This window comes from Salmo salar, chromosome 13, assembly GCF_965601325.2.
Source record: "Salmo salar chromosome 13, fSalSal1, whole genome shotgun sequence".
Classification (NCBI taxonomy): Eukaryota; Metazoa; Chordata; class Actinopteri; order Salmoniformes; family Salmonidae; genus Salmo; species Salmo salar.
Genome location: NC_138303.1, coordinates 28,563,769 through 28,576,321, shown reverse-complemented (window position 1 = coordinate 28,576,321; position 12,553 = coordinate 28,563,769). Strand labels below are relative to the sequence as shown.

Here is a 12,553-nt window from a genome sequence, read left to right as displayed (position 1 = left end):
GTTCAAACAACCTTTAACAGTGAAAGAATGAATCAAAAGAAAGTGGGTAAAAATTGGCTATGTTGTTAACTTTTTGTTCATTGGCTTATGAACAGCACTGTGCACACACACAATGTTAACTCTGGAGGAAGAAGGGAAGACAAAGACAAAGACAAATACAAAAGGGATAGAATAAAAGACAGGAAGAGCACAGGGAGACGGGACAGAATGAGCAGGATGCTGTAGTTTAAGCCTCGGCTTTATAGAAATGCCCACAATAACTCCACACCCCTCCCCACCATAGGCCATTCACCATACCCTCCCCCTCCCTATGCCATTCACCATCTCTGAAAGAATCACCATACCCCACCCACGCACACACACACACACACACACACACACACACAGACACATACATACACACTTCCTCTGTCCACCCCTCCCATTCTCATTCACTGTCTCTAAGAGTTTTGACACTGGACCAGTGGCGGGGGAGAGGGGATGCCAGGCAGGCAGAGGTCTAGGGGTGGAAGATGTTAAACAGTTCAGAGACTGCTGCTTTTCTGGGTATAAAACCAGTTAAAGGCCTCTAAATCTCACACAAGTATTACCCAATGTTTTCAACACAAGTCGTAAGTAACTCAATGGGAGCTCTGCGCTCAATGTAAGGGCCTCTGATGAGCTACATGTGCTCCAATGGGCTGCGTTGGTCAAGGTTTGATATTGATGGCGTAAACATCACGGAATTGACCACGGCACATCACTGGAGGCCTACTTGAGATGCACAAGTCACACTTCACAGCCTAGGCTGTAGCCCAGCTGTTACTCTGTGTAGATCTACGCTAGCCTAGGCTCCATATAATAGAGGAGGGCCCAGACCTGGTCTGTGTGAGGCCAGAGGGGAAGTAGAAGAACAAACCCACTTCAATGGCTCTTTGTGCGCCTGATAGAAAACACCCAGTGTCCTCCTGCTCACGTATAACATTACTAGGACAGAGAAGATCAATCAATCAAATGTATTTATAAAGCCCTTTTTACATCAGCAGATGTCACGCAGTGCTATACAGAAACCCAGCCTAAAACCCCAAACAGCAAGCAATGCAGATGTAGAAGCACGGTGGCTAGGAAAAACTCCCTAGAAAGGCAGAAACCAAGGAAGACACCTATAGAGGAACCAGGCTCTGAGGGGTGGCCAGTCCTCTCCTGGCTGTGCGGAGTGGAGATTATAAGAGTACATGGCCATTAAGGCCAGATTGTTCATAAAGATGTTCAAATGTTCATAGATGACCAGCAGGGTTGTAGAGGGTGCAACCGGTCAGTACCTCAGGAGTAAATTTCAGTTGGTTTTTCATAGTCGAGCATTCCGAGGTCGAGACAGCAGGTGCGGTAGAGAGGGAGAGAGAGAGAGAGAGAGAGGAAAACAGCAGGTCCGGGACAAGGTAGGACGTCTGGTGAACAGGTCAGGGTTCCATAGCTGCAGGCAGAACAGTTGAAACTGGAGCAACAGCATGACCAGGTGGACTGGGGACAGCCAGGAGTCATCAGGCCAGGTAATCTTGAGGCATGTCCTAGGGCTCAGGTCCTCTGGGAGGGAGAGAGGGATAATTAGAGGCAGCATACTTAAATTCACACATGACAAGAGATAAGACAGGAGAATTACACCAGATATAACAGACTGACCCTAGCCCCCCTGGCACATAGACTATTGTTGCATAGACACTGGTTTCCCCCACACTTGGCTCCTCCATTGTCTCTGACACCCAGCGCTCTGTGATGACCTCACACCACACCCACTTCACCAGTCAGCAACTGAACAGGCGTCAATGTGTTTCATGGGGGCTTATCATAGCTGTAAAAAAATATATTTTCTTCCCTGCTGGTGCCTAAATGGAAGTGTGTAGTTCTCTCGCTTTCCACGCCCTTCTCATTCCTTGAATTGCCTTGCTTCCTTTATCTACAAATGAGTCCCAAACAGAATTGCACAATTAGCCAAGCACAATGATGGTGTCTGTTTGTGGACATATGAAGACATCAATTCATAGAGAGAGCGTGGGTTGTGTTTTGTGTGAGAGGAAGAAAATGAGAAAGTGTGTAATGATGTGAATCTCTTGGAAGATTGAAAAGGCACCAAAGTTCATCAGAATGGTAATCATGATAATACTAATATCACCTATATCTCAGTAAAACATGGATTGATAGGATGGCTGTCTACCTGCAGAAGAGACATTTTTCCATCTCTAAGCAGCCACTTGACTCTACAGTGGGTAACATACAGAGGACCATCGATAGTAAAAAAAAGAACAGGCATGGACTGCCATCTACTGGACATTGACTGCTTTCAATACAGCCATAGGATACTTCACCAAATGTGAGAAACATTCAAATTATAATAAGAAAGCCTTTGTTGACATTGTTTTAAAAAGCCTATTTAAACATCCACAACCTTCTGTGCAAATACAAATGTCTCACTTGTAAGTAGGGGAACTTTAACAACAGTGCAACAAGCAATGATGTGAATACTGTACCATGTGACTTACAGACAGTGGTGCAAAGTGAGAAAGCAACTTCAAACATGACTTAGAAGGTAGGCCTATTCAGGTTCAGAAAACGTATAATAGATTTAGAAAACATATCTATGACGTATAGAATGTATCATAGTCTGACACGAAATATACACCACAAAAAGAGACATTTAAGATCATGCCTAATCATTGCCTGACAATTAGACTGTGATAGCTCTGGTTCACAGTCTGAGATTAATGCTATACATTTATTTGGAAAAATTCTTCTCACAAGCTCTAGAAGCCAAAATGTTTAATAAAATTATATTTTAACTTACTTTATCGTTTGTCCGTGTGGTTAGTCCTTTTTCAGGTAGGAATGTGAGACAATATATCCACAGGAAAGTATAATTACATCAACTTTTCAAAGTGCTGGTAGTGCTTTCCGATTTCTATCACTTGAAGCATGCACAGACAGCTACCTGGTGGATATTTGTACACCGCATGGGAGCGTGATTAGTCCTCTGTTGTTCTCAATCATGATCAATGATGTTTACTCTCAGGTACGGACGGATATTGGGAGGTAGTTATTTGCAGATGATGGGGCCTTATGGAAGAGGGTGTTAGGTTCTAATTATTAGAGTAAGAACTTGACGGACACTGTGAAAGCTTAAACCAAGTTTATTCTTCCCAAAGAATCGAACAGCTGAATGGACAAAAACATATTCACATGAGCACTAGTATTTAACCCTTTCTCCTATGCTGAGTCTCCTCCTACACATCTGAACAGCCAATGCATCTCTGTTGCTAGACAGAACCTTTAGTAATATCTGTTCTTCCTCACTTCATCTGACCTGAACTCTGCCCCAAAGTGCTCACTCCTCCCCATCTCACGGCTGTCATGGTGACTGGTACCAGACTGTGTCTCTTCTCCTCCCAGAGGATCCCTGATGGTTAACAATAACATATCCTGACATAATGTAAACGTTATACATTACCCTCTCTCCCTCAGTGACATGAATAAGTATATTTCCTATTCTCAGAACCCAGCAAGGGGAATAAATGTGCCCTACATAGTCAGGAAGGTACAGGAAGCAACTGAGGTAGAGCGGTGGGCATTCATGTGGGGATTCAGCAGCCGGGACCTCGTTGGAAAGGCTAGATGTCATACAGGGGCAAGGACTCAGAACATGTAGTGGGGCTTTTTGGACCTCTCCAGTAGCTGCACTACAGGTGGAGATGGGGGATATGCCATTGCAGATTACGAGACAGCAGCTGGCTAATCATTATTGGATCAACCTACAGGGACATGGGGTGTCTCATCCTGCGAAAGGGATTTTACAGGCATGCTGGGAATATGAGCAAGGACACAACACATGTTTTGGGCGGTGGGTAATAGCCAGGCGAGGGAGATAGGATTGTATGGAAGGGATTTTAGTCCAATGGTAGCTAATCCTGTAAATCCACCATGGCGACTCCCCCCCTCCAGTAGCTGATCTAGAAGTGTTGGAGAGACTAGGGAAAGATAGGGAGGATGTTGATCCATTTACACAGATGGTTCAATAGACCCACGGACAGGATATACTGGGTCAGCATTTGTAGTGCAGGAATGTGGAGTGACAGTCAGGAAACATATGACAAATCATATATACGGCAGAGCTGATGGGCACACTGTTGGCCTTGCAGTGGGCGGAGAAAGTATAGTCCAACAGAGTAGTTATTTGCTCTGATTCATGTGCAGTGTTGATGAGTCTGCAGTCCTTTAGCTCATGTAGCAGACAAAACCTGCTTTATGATGTACTACAAACCCATGGCAGGATTAGACAGATGGGTATACAGATAAGAGTTACTTGGGTCCCAGCCCATGTGGGGGTGGAGGGGAACGAGGCAGTTGATGTACTGGCTAAACAAGCACTTGGTAATGGGGATGTTGATGTTGTAGTTTCAATGAGCGAGGCAGAGGCAAAAAGCCTGATATGGACAGTGATGGTGCAGAGATGGCAGAAGCAGTGGAATAGAGATACTAAGGGCAGGCATGTATTCGAAGTACAGAGGAAAGTCAGGGAGGGGAGGACGGCAGGAAGGGACAGAAGAGAGGAGGCTATTTTTGCAAGATTGAATAAGACTTTAAATGTGATAGGAAAGCATCCAACAGGAAAGTGTGATTGTTGCCAGGAAACAGAGACAGTGGGGCATGTATTGATACAGTGTGTGCAGTATGAGAGGGAAAGAGGCTGAGATCTAGTATGAGTCAGTATATACAGGAAATGAGTTGAAAGAGTATATTGAGTAGAATGTCGTTAGTGTGATGGGAATCACATTCCTGAGTTCCCAGAGTGTCCTGTAAGGGGATGAAGTAGGCCGCAGTAGCTAGGATCAGGTTTATCCAGCAGGTCACCTATGTGGAGGCAGTGAAAATATCTGAAGGTGTGATTAGAGATGAGATGGTAGTGTATGTCCCACAGTCTGCAGTGAATGACATGCACTAACAGTGAAGAAGGTGGCATTCGTTGTGATTAATTGCGCTAATAAAACTATCAAAGAAGCTAAATGTCATTGTGAAGGTGGCAAATATATTTCTGGATCTCCAGGACTTTACAGCCAAAATGTTACAGAGAGTACTGAATGAAGAGGTTCCTGAGCATGTGTAGGGACCTGAATAGACATTTAAATACGACTGAAGGAATACCATTTTATTTTATTTATAGTAGTAGAGTTAATTTTGGTTCGTGTTTTTTGTTTTTGGCAGTTAGTATGAATTTGTTCATCCAAAACAGTTTTTGTTTTGGGGGATTTTTTCCTACCTCGTATAGTAGCTGGTGGCAATACACCTTATGAGTGTCTGCCAATAAACCTCAAAGAAGTACACCGGATGCGGCACTGCAGCAGTAAACAAATCAGTGGAAGCTGCAAAAATGGTGTATTCATCTAACCGTTAATCTTTTACAACTGTATGTGTTTGTATTTGTTTATTGTTTTATTAGAGTCGCTAATTGCCATACAAATCCATCGCTGCGGTCTCCCAATGTCTTCACCTTTTGACAGAAATGCAAAATGATGCAAGCAAGTTACGAGAGACCGCAATGACTATTATTAAATATTACGGTGTTTGAACGTTTTGGCCCTCTATGTGCTGTAGAGTGGATAATTCAATTGAGCCTGGCTATAATAGCTAGCTATGTTTATTGTGTGTGTTTGTCTCTCCATTTGATATTTGGGAGGTAACTAATGTAATGCAAGTGAAACACAGCCTCCTGCCTCCTGTTACACACAAGTGTTCGGAGCATGCTAGATGGCTAATTAGCAGTTGTCCCCTCCGTCTTCCATAAACAAGTGGGGTAGCATGGCGATATGGCCGTGTGGAACACTAACCCTATAAAAGGTGTGTATCAATGTAACCCAGTTTCTTGAAAATAATTTCTTGCTGATATGAAAGAAAAGGTCCTTATGCTTCCAAAACCGTACCGCAAACGATGGGAGTTAATGTTCAGACTGAGCGTCAGGGCTCTTAACAAAACTACTTCATACAGAAGAAGCCTTCATCCAATGACTTGTGTAATGTAATGGAACGGAGTCATGATCAGGGTCCCTTCCTAGTCCCTTGGTTCAAAACAGAGAGGCAGCTTACTTTCCCCTCATGTCAGGATGACGTGGCAGTCTCAAAACACTCCCAGTGCACATCTATCGTACAAAGCAGGGTTGAGGAGTTAGCGAGGTAACTTTGGTAAACTTAGTTCAACTCAGGATAACCGGTCATAAGAAAGTGTCTCACCTATTAGCCAGGTACATTCCTAGGGCAACGAATCCTTCAGAACTAACCTGCTCCGGGGCAGGCTAACTCCCCTTCCCTGAATGAAATGACAGAGCCACAAGTTGAAGACAAATCCAATTCCCTCACTCTAGCAAAGATTGTGTCATCCCCTTCATTTGAGGAAGATTACTAATTAAAAATGTTATTAATCAAATGTTTGTGTTATGTTAAAATATCACATTACACATTTAGTAATGACAGAATGCATTTTAAACTTCACACAATAACACGTATGAAAAAATAATGTGTGGGTAGAAAAGTGCTTGTGCATGGATAAGCCCAAAGACAGCATTAATGATAAGTAATAAAGACAGCACTTCTAAAAGCCTATTTCATACCATAACCTACTGAATTTGCAAGATAACTTTCCTTTAATTTAGATTTTGGAACAAATGAAAATGTGGCACTGACTCGCCAATGAATTGATGTTTCAGCATTGTCTCAATGAAGCGTTCGACTAGCCAGGTGCATCATGCACACGCAGTTCCAAGCTTGCTAGAGTTAGTGGCAGGCGGACGAGCAATATCCACCGTTGTAGTACAGATGAAGACTGAGCTGGAATATGAAGCTAACCAAAGCTGGTTAGCTTTAGAAAACCCTGAGTAGGGCTTTGTAGCAGTTAAGATGAATGACCTTATAAAGAATTAAGAGTGGCCAGACTTTTCCCCCCCAATCAAATTTTATTGGTCACATACACATGGTTAGCAGATGTTATTACGAGTGTAGCGGAATGCTTATGCTTCTAGATCCGACTGTGCAGCAGTATCTAACAGGTAATATCTCACAATTCCACAACAAAACCTAATATCTAACAAATTCCACAACAAAAATGTAGTAAAGGAATGGGATAAGAATATATATGTATAAAATATATGGATGAGCAATGACAGAGCAGCTAAGATGCAGTAGATAGTGAAGGATACAGTATACATTATATACATATGAGATGAGTAATGCAAGACATGTAAACATTCTTAAAGTGGCATTATTAAAGTGACTAGTGTTCCATTTAAAGTGGCCAATGATATCAATTCTGAAGGTAGGCAGCCGCCTCTCTGTGCTAGTGGTGGCTGTTTAACAATCTGATGGCCTTGAGATAAAAAAAAACAGCTTCTATCTCTCAGTCTCAGCTTTGATGCAGCTGTACTGACCTCGCCTTCTGGATGATAGCAGGGTGAACAGGCACAGGCTCAGGTGGTTATTGTCCTTGATGATCTTTTTTGCCTTCCTGTGACATCAGGTGTTGTAGAAGTCCTGTGCAGGTAGTCTGTGTAACAGACAATTAATCTGTAAGTCTATGTCGTAGTTTTTTTGTTTGAATTGTTTACGTGTTCGCTATGCGGGGGAAATGATAAGACAGGTGGTACTACGTGGCTAATAACTGTTGTAACGGGGATCATTATCGTAGCAACACATCTTTGGGGTGAATGCATTCCCGCGCGATGTTAGCTAAGTTTTCATGTTACCGGGTGTAGTTCGTAAAGGTTGATATGTGTATGTTAGGATGAAGCGTGAATTCATGCCAGGAATAATAAGTGTGAAGTTTGATTTCCTCCCTTCTGTAATAAGCAGCCAATGAGGTATTTTTTCCTTTATTCGTGTGTTCAATCTGATACTGTTATAGCTCCGGCTAAACTGTTTATGTATGTAAGCACTTCAGAGTTATACCAAGCTAATAAGTCACTCATAAGACAAGAAGGTGTAAGAGTGTGCTTAAACTGTATTTTCATTTACTTTATAGTTCTCACGGAAGGTGATAATTCTGACTAAACTACAGAATAAAGCCGCCAGTTAAAATCAAGGAACGGTTGTGCTCGTGGTTACTGGAAGGAGTTACAGTCTGCCCCCGGTGATGCGTTGTGCAGACCGCACCACCTTCTGGAGAGCCTTGCGGTTGTGGGCGGTGCAATTGCCGTACCAGGCGGCAACTGCCGTACCAGATGATCTCAATTGTGCACCTGTAAAAGTTAGTGAGGGTTTTCGGTGACAAGCCACATTTTTTCAGCCTCCTGAGGTTGAAGAGGCGCTGTTGCGCCTTCTTCACCACACTGTCTATGTGCGTGGACCATTTCAGTTTGTCGGTGATATGTACATCAAGGAACTTAAAACTTTCCACCTTCTCCACTGCTGTCCCGTCGATGTGGATAGGGGGGTGCTCCCTTTGCTGTTTCCTGAAGTCCACAATGATCTCTTTTGTTTTGCTGACATTGAGTGTGAGGTTGTTTTCCTGACACCACACTCCGAGGGCCCTCACCTCCTCCCTGTAGACCGTCTCGTTGTTGTTGGTAATCAACCCTACCACTGTTGTGTCGTCTGCAAACTTGATGATTGAGTTGGAGGCGTGCATGGCCATGCAGTCGTGGGTGAACAGAGAGTACAGGAGGGGGCTGAGAACGACGCTTGTGGGGTGTGGTGGTTAATTTCTTTACTATCAGATGAGGAGATAAACTCATCACACAAGTCAGTTATACTGAAACTATATCTTTATTCACTTATTAATAAGGGTGCAAGTCAATACAACAAACACATATAAAGTGAATCGATTGAGTGCTCTAGGATAATAATGGCTGCTCGACAAATCACCCTCTGATGACTCGTTGAGAGCCCCGAGACAAAAGTACAAAGGTATTTTATAGCCAAGATACACCCCCTTCAGTCTACATGACAAACAACAGATGTATGGGATGGGTCACAAGGTTAAGATTTGACAGTATCTGCTGTAAAAACAGATCTCTTTGTGTAGAGACCAAGGTCTGGCCCTGGGGTCATCTCTCCCTGGTACCTTACAGAACAGAAACATTAACTCATGCTCTGGAATGCGGTCCCTTTAGCTTATCAAAAGACATCGTAAATCTCCTGTCAGTCTTATCTCCCAGAGGCCCACTTTCAGTTCACACAGACACAATAGAGTTATAAGAACCCTCTATTCTGTTGCATAAAACATTATCGCTTTTTTATGAGAAAAATGGCATAAAAATTGATTTTAAACAGCGGTTGACATGCTTCGAAGTACGGTAATGGAATATTTAGAATTTTTTTGTCACGAATTGCGCCATGCTCGTCACCCTTATTTACCCTTTCAGATAGTGTCTTGAACGCACGAACAAAACGCCGCTATTTGGATATAACTATGGATTATTTTGAACCAAACCAACATTTGTTATTGAAGTAGAAGTCCTGGGAGTGCATTCTGACGAAGACAGCAAAGGTAATAACATTTTTCTTATAGTAAATCTGACTTTGGTGAGTGCTAAACTTGCTGGGTGTCTAAATAGCTAGCCCTGTGATGCCGGGCTATCTACTGAGAATATTGCAAAATGTGCTTTCACCGAAAAGCTATTTTAAAATCGGACATAGAGTGCATAGAGGAGTTCTGTATCTATAATTCTTTAAATAATTGTTATGCTTTTTGTGAACGTTTATCGTGAGTAATTTAGTAAATTCACCGGCAGTGTTCGGTGGGAATGCTAGTCACATGCTAGTCACATGCTAATGTAAAAAGCTGGTTTTTGATATAAATATGAACTTGATTGGACAAAACATGCATGTATTGTATAACATAATGTCCTAGGGTTGTCATCTGATGAAGATCAAAGGTTAGTGCTACATTTAGCTGTGGTTTGGGTTTATGTGACATTATATGCTAGCTTGAAAAATGGGTGTCTGATTATTTCTGGCTGGGTACTCTGCTGACATAATCTAATGTTTTGCTTTCGTTGTAAAGCCTTTTTTAAATCGGACAGTGTGGTTAGATTAACGAGAGTCTTGTCTTTAAAATGGTGTAAAATAGTCATATGTTTGAAAAATTGAAGTTTTTGCATTTGAGGAATTTGAATAACGCGCCACGGGATTACACTGGCTGTTGAGTAGGTGGGACGCAAGCGTCCCACCTAGCCCATAGAGGTTAACAATAAATTTGTGGTTGAAAAACGAGTGGTTGAAAAACGAGTTTTAATGACTCCTACCTAAGTCTCCTACCTATGTAAACTTCCGACTTCAACTGTATATGGTTTCCAGTTTGCGTAAAATCCAGTAAAGTTCCTTGATGGCTGTCTTGGTAGCCACTTGAAGGGGGGATATACACGGCTGTGACGATAACCGAGGAGAGTTCACTTGGGAGATAATACGGTCGGCATTTGATTGTGAGGAAGGTGAACAAAAGGACTTGACTTCCTGTATGTTGTTACAATTACACCATGAGTCGTTAATCATGAAACATCCACCCCCGCCCTTCTTCTTACCAGAGAGATGTTTATTCCTGTTAGCGCAATGCACTGAAAATCCCGTTGGTTGTATGGACTCCGACAGCATGTTCCCACCTAGCCATGTTTCCTTGAGACAGAGTATGTTACAATCCCGGATATCTCTTTGGAAAGCAACTCTTGCCCTGATTTTGTTACCTAGGGACTAGATAATAGCGAGTAATATAGTCAGAAGTGGTGGGTGGTGTGCGCGCATCCGAAGCCTCACTAGATGACCGCAACGGCACCCTCTCCTCCGACGGCATTGTTTTGGGTCGGCCTCTGGAATCAGTTCAAATGCTGTGGGAGGTGCAGACAAAGGATCTGCTTTGGGAAAGTCGTATTCCTGGTCGTAGTGCTGGTTGTGCTGGTAAGTTGACGTCTCTCTGATAGCCAATAGTTCTTCCTGGTTGTATGTAATAACACATACATAAAAAAACGAAATACTGCAGTTTCCTAAGGACTAGAATCGAAGCTGCCAGCTCCATCAGCACCATATTGCCATCTTTGGGCTAAGGGTAGGTGCTAGCTAGGGGTTGGGGCTAGACTTGTCATGTTGATGCAGAGCAAGGGTTGACGGATTTCATCAGTGGACAAATGTTCCAGTGTTCCAACACTCCCATGGCTGTCTGTCTCCCACCAGCCCCCCTGGCAGATGTGGAGGATAAACCACGGTGGGGGCCCCTCCCATGGGGGGAGGATGATGAAGCTGAGGTGCATCAAACTTCTGATTCCAGGGCACAGTTAGATCATATAATTCTACTGTGACTCATGTTTATCTGTGGTGGTGTAGAACATAACTACATTGTCTCGGCTTCTGTTCCTCTCCATAGGTAAACGCCTACACCTTTTGTGTAGGCATGGGGTGTGGCAAACTGGCTGTAGACGTGTAGCCTTATTTAGGCTGCAAATATATTCATGTGGGGCAACCCCTTCCTCTCTGGCTGCCTCTGCTCACCAGACTCCTGACGCTGCTTTGGGAATTCCTACATGTAGGGGCCAGGGTGGCCGATACGGCAGCTTTCCGTTTCTGACCCCTCTTCCTTTCCCATTGTAAATCATTTCACACCACTCTCCTGCCTCCTCTCCAAATCTGTTATTTTTTGTATCCCACTGTTCAATAAACTCCTGTGCTGTATACATGTCCTTTTTAAAGACATCAGTGCAATGTTACACTGTATATACAAAAGTAAGTGGACACCTTCAAATTAGTGGATTCGGCTCTTTCAGCCACATCCGTTGCTGACAGATGTGTAAAATTGAGCACACAGCCATGCAATTTCCATAGACAAACATTGGCAGTAGAATGTCCATACTGAGGAGCTCAGTGACTTTCAACATGGCAGTCATAGGATGCCAACTTTCCAACAAGTCAGTTCGTCCAATTTCTGCCCTGCTAGAGCTGCCCTGGTCAACTGTAAGTGCTGTTATTGTGAAGTGGAAACGTTTAGGAGCAACAACGGCTCAGCCGCGAAGTGGTAGGCCACACAAGCTCAAAGAACGGGACTGTTGAAGCGCGTAAAAAGCTTCTGTCCTCGGTGGCAACACTCACTACTGAGTTCCAAACTGACTCCGGAAGCAACATCAGCACAACTGTTCGTCTGGAGCTTCATGAAATTGGTTTCCATGGGCAAGCAGCCGCACCCAAGGCTAAGATCACCATGCACAATGCCAAGCATCGGCTGGAGTGGTGTAAAGCTCGCCGCCATTGGACTCTGGAGTGATGAATCCCGCTTCACCATCTGGTAATCCGACGTACGAATCAGGGTTTGGAAGATGCCATGAGAATGTTAACTGCCCCAATGCACAGTGTCAACTGTAAAGTTTGGTGGAGGAGGAATAATGGTCTGGGGCTGTTTTTTCATAGTTCAGACTAGGCCCCTTAGTTCCAGTGAAGGGAAATCTTAACGCTACAGCATACAATGACATTCTAGACGATTCTGTGCTTCCAACTTTGTGACAACAGTTTCAGCATGACAATGCCCCCATGCACAAAGCGAGGTCCATACACAAATGGTTTG

At 43.5% G+C, this 12,553-nt stretch overlaps 1 long non-coding RNA gene across 1 annotated transcript; it reads left to right on the top strand.

The window, feature by feature from the left end:
* The first annotated feature begins 7,729 nt into the window (after window positions 1-7,729).
* Window positions 7,730-8,092, top strand: LOC123726138 (uncharacterized). Its single transcript, XR_006758455.1, has 2 exons — window positions 7,730-7,871; window positions 8,033-8,092. It is a non-coding gene; the product is annotated as an uncharacterized LOC123726138 (long non-coding RNA).
* Window positions 8,093-12,553: the final 4,461 nt, after the last annotated feature.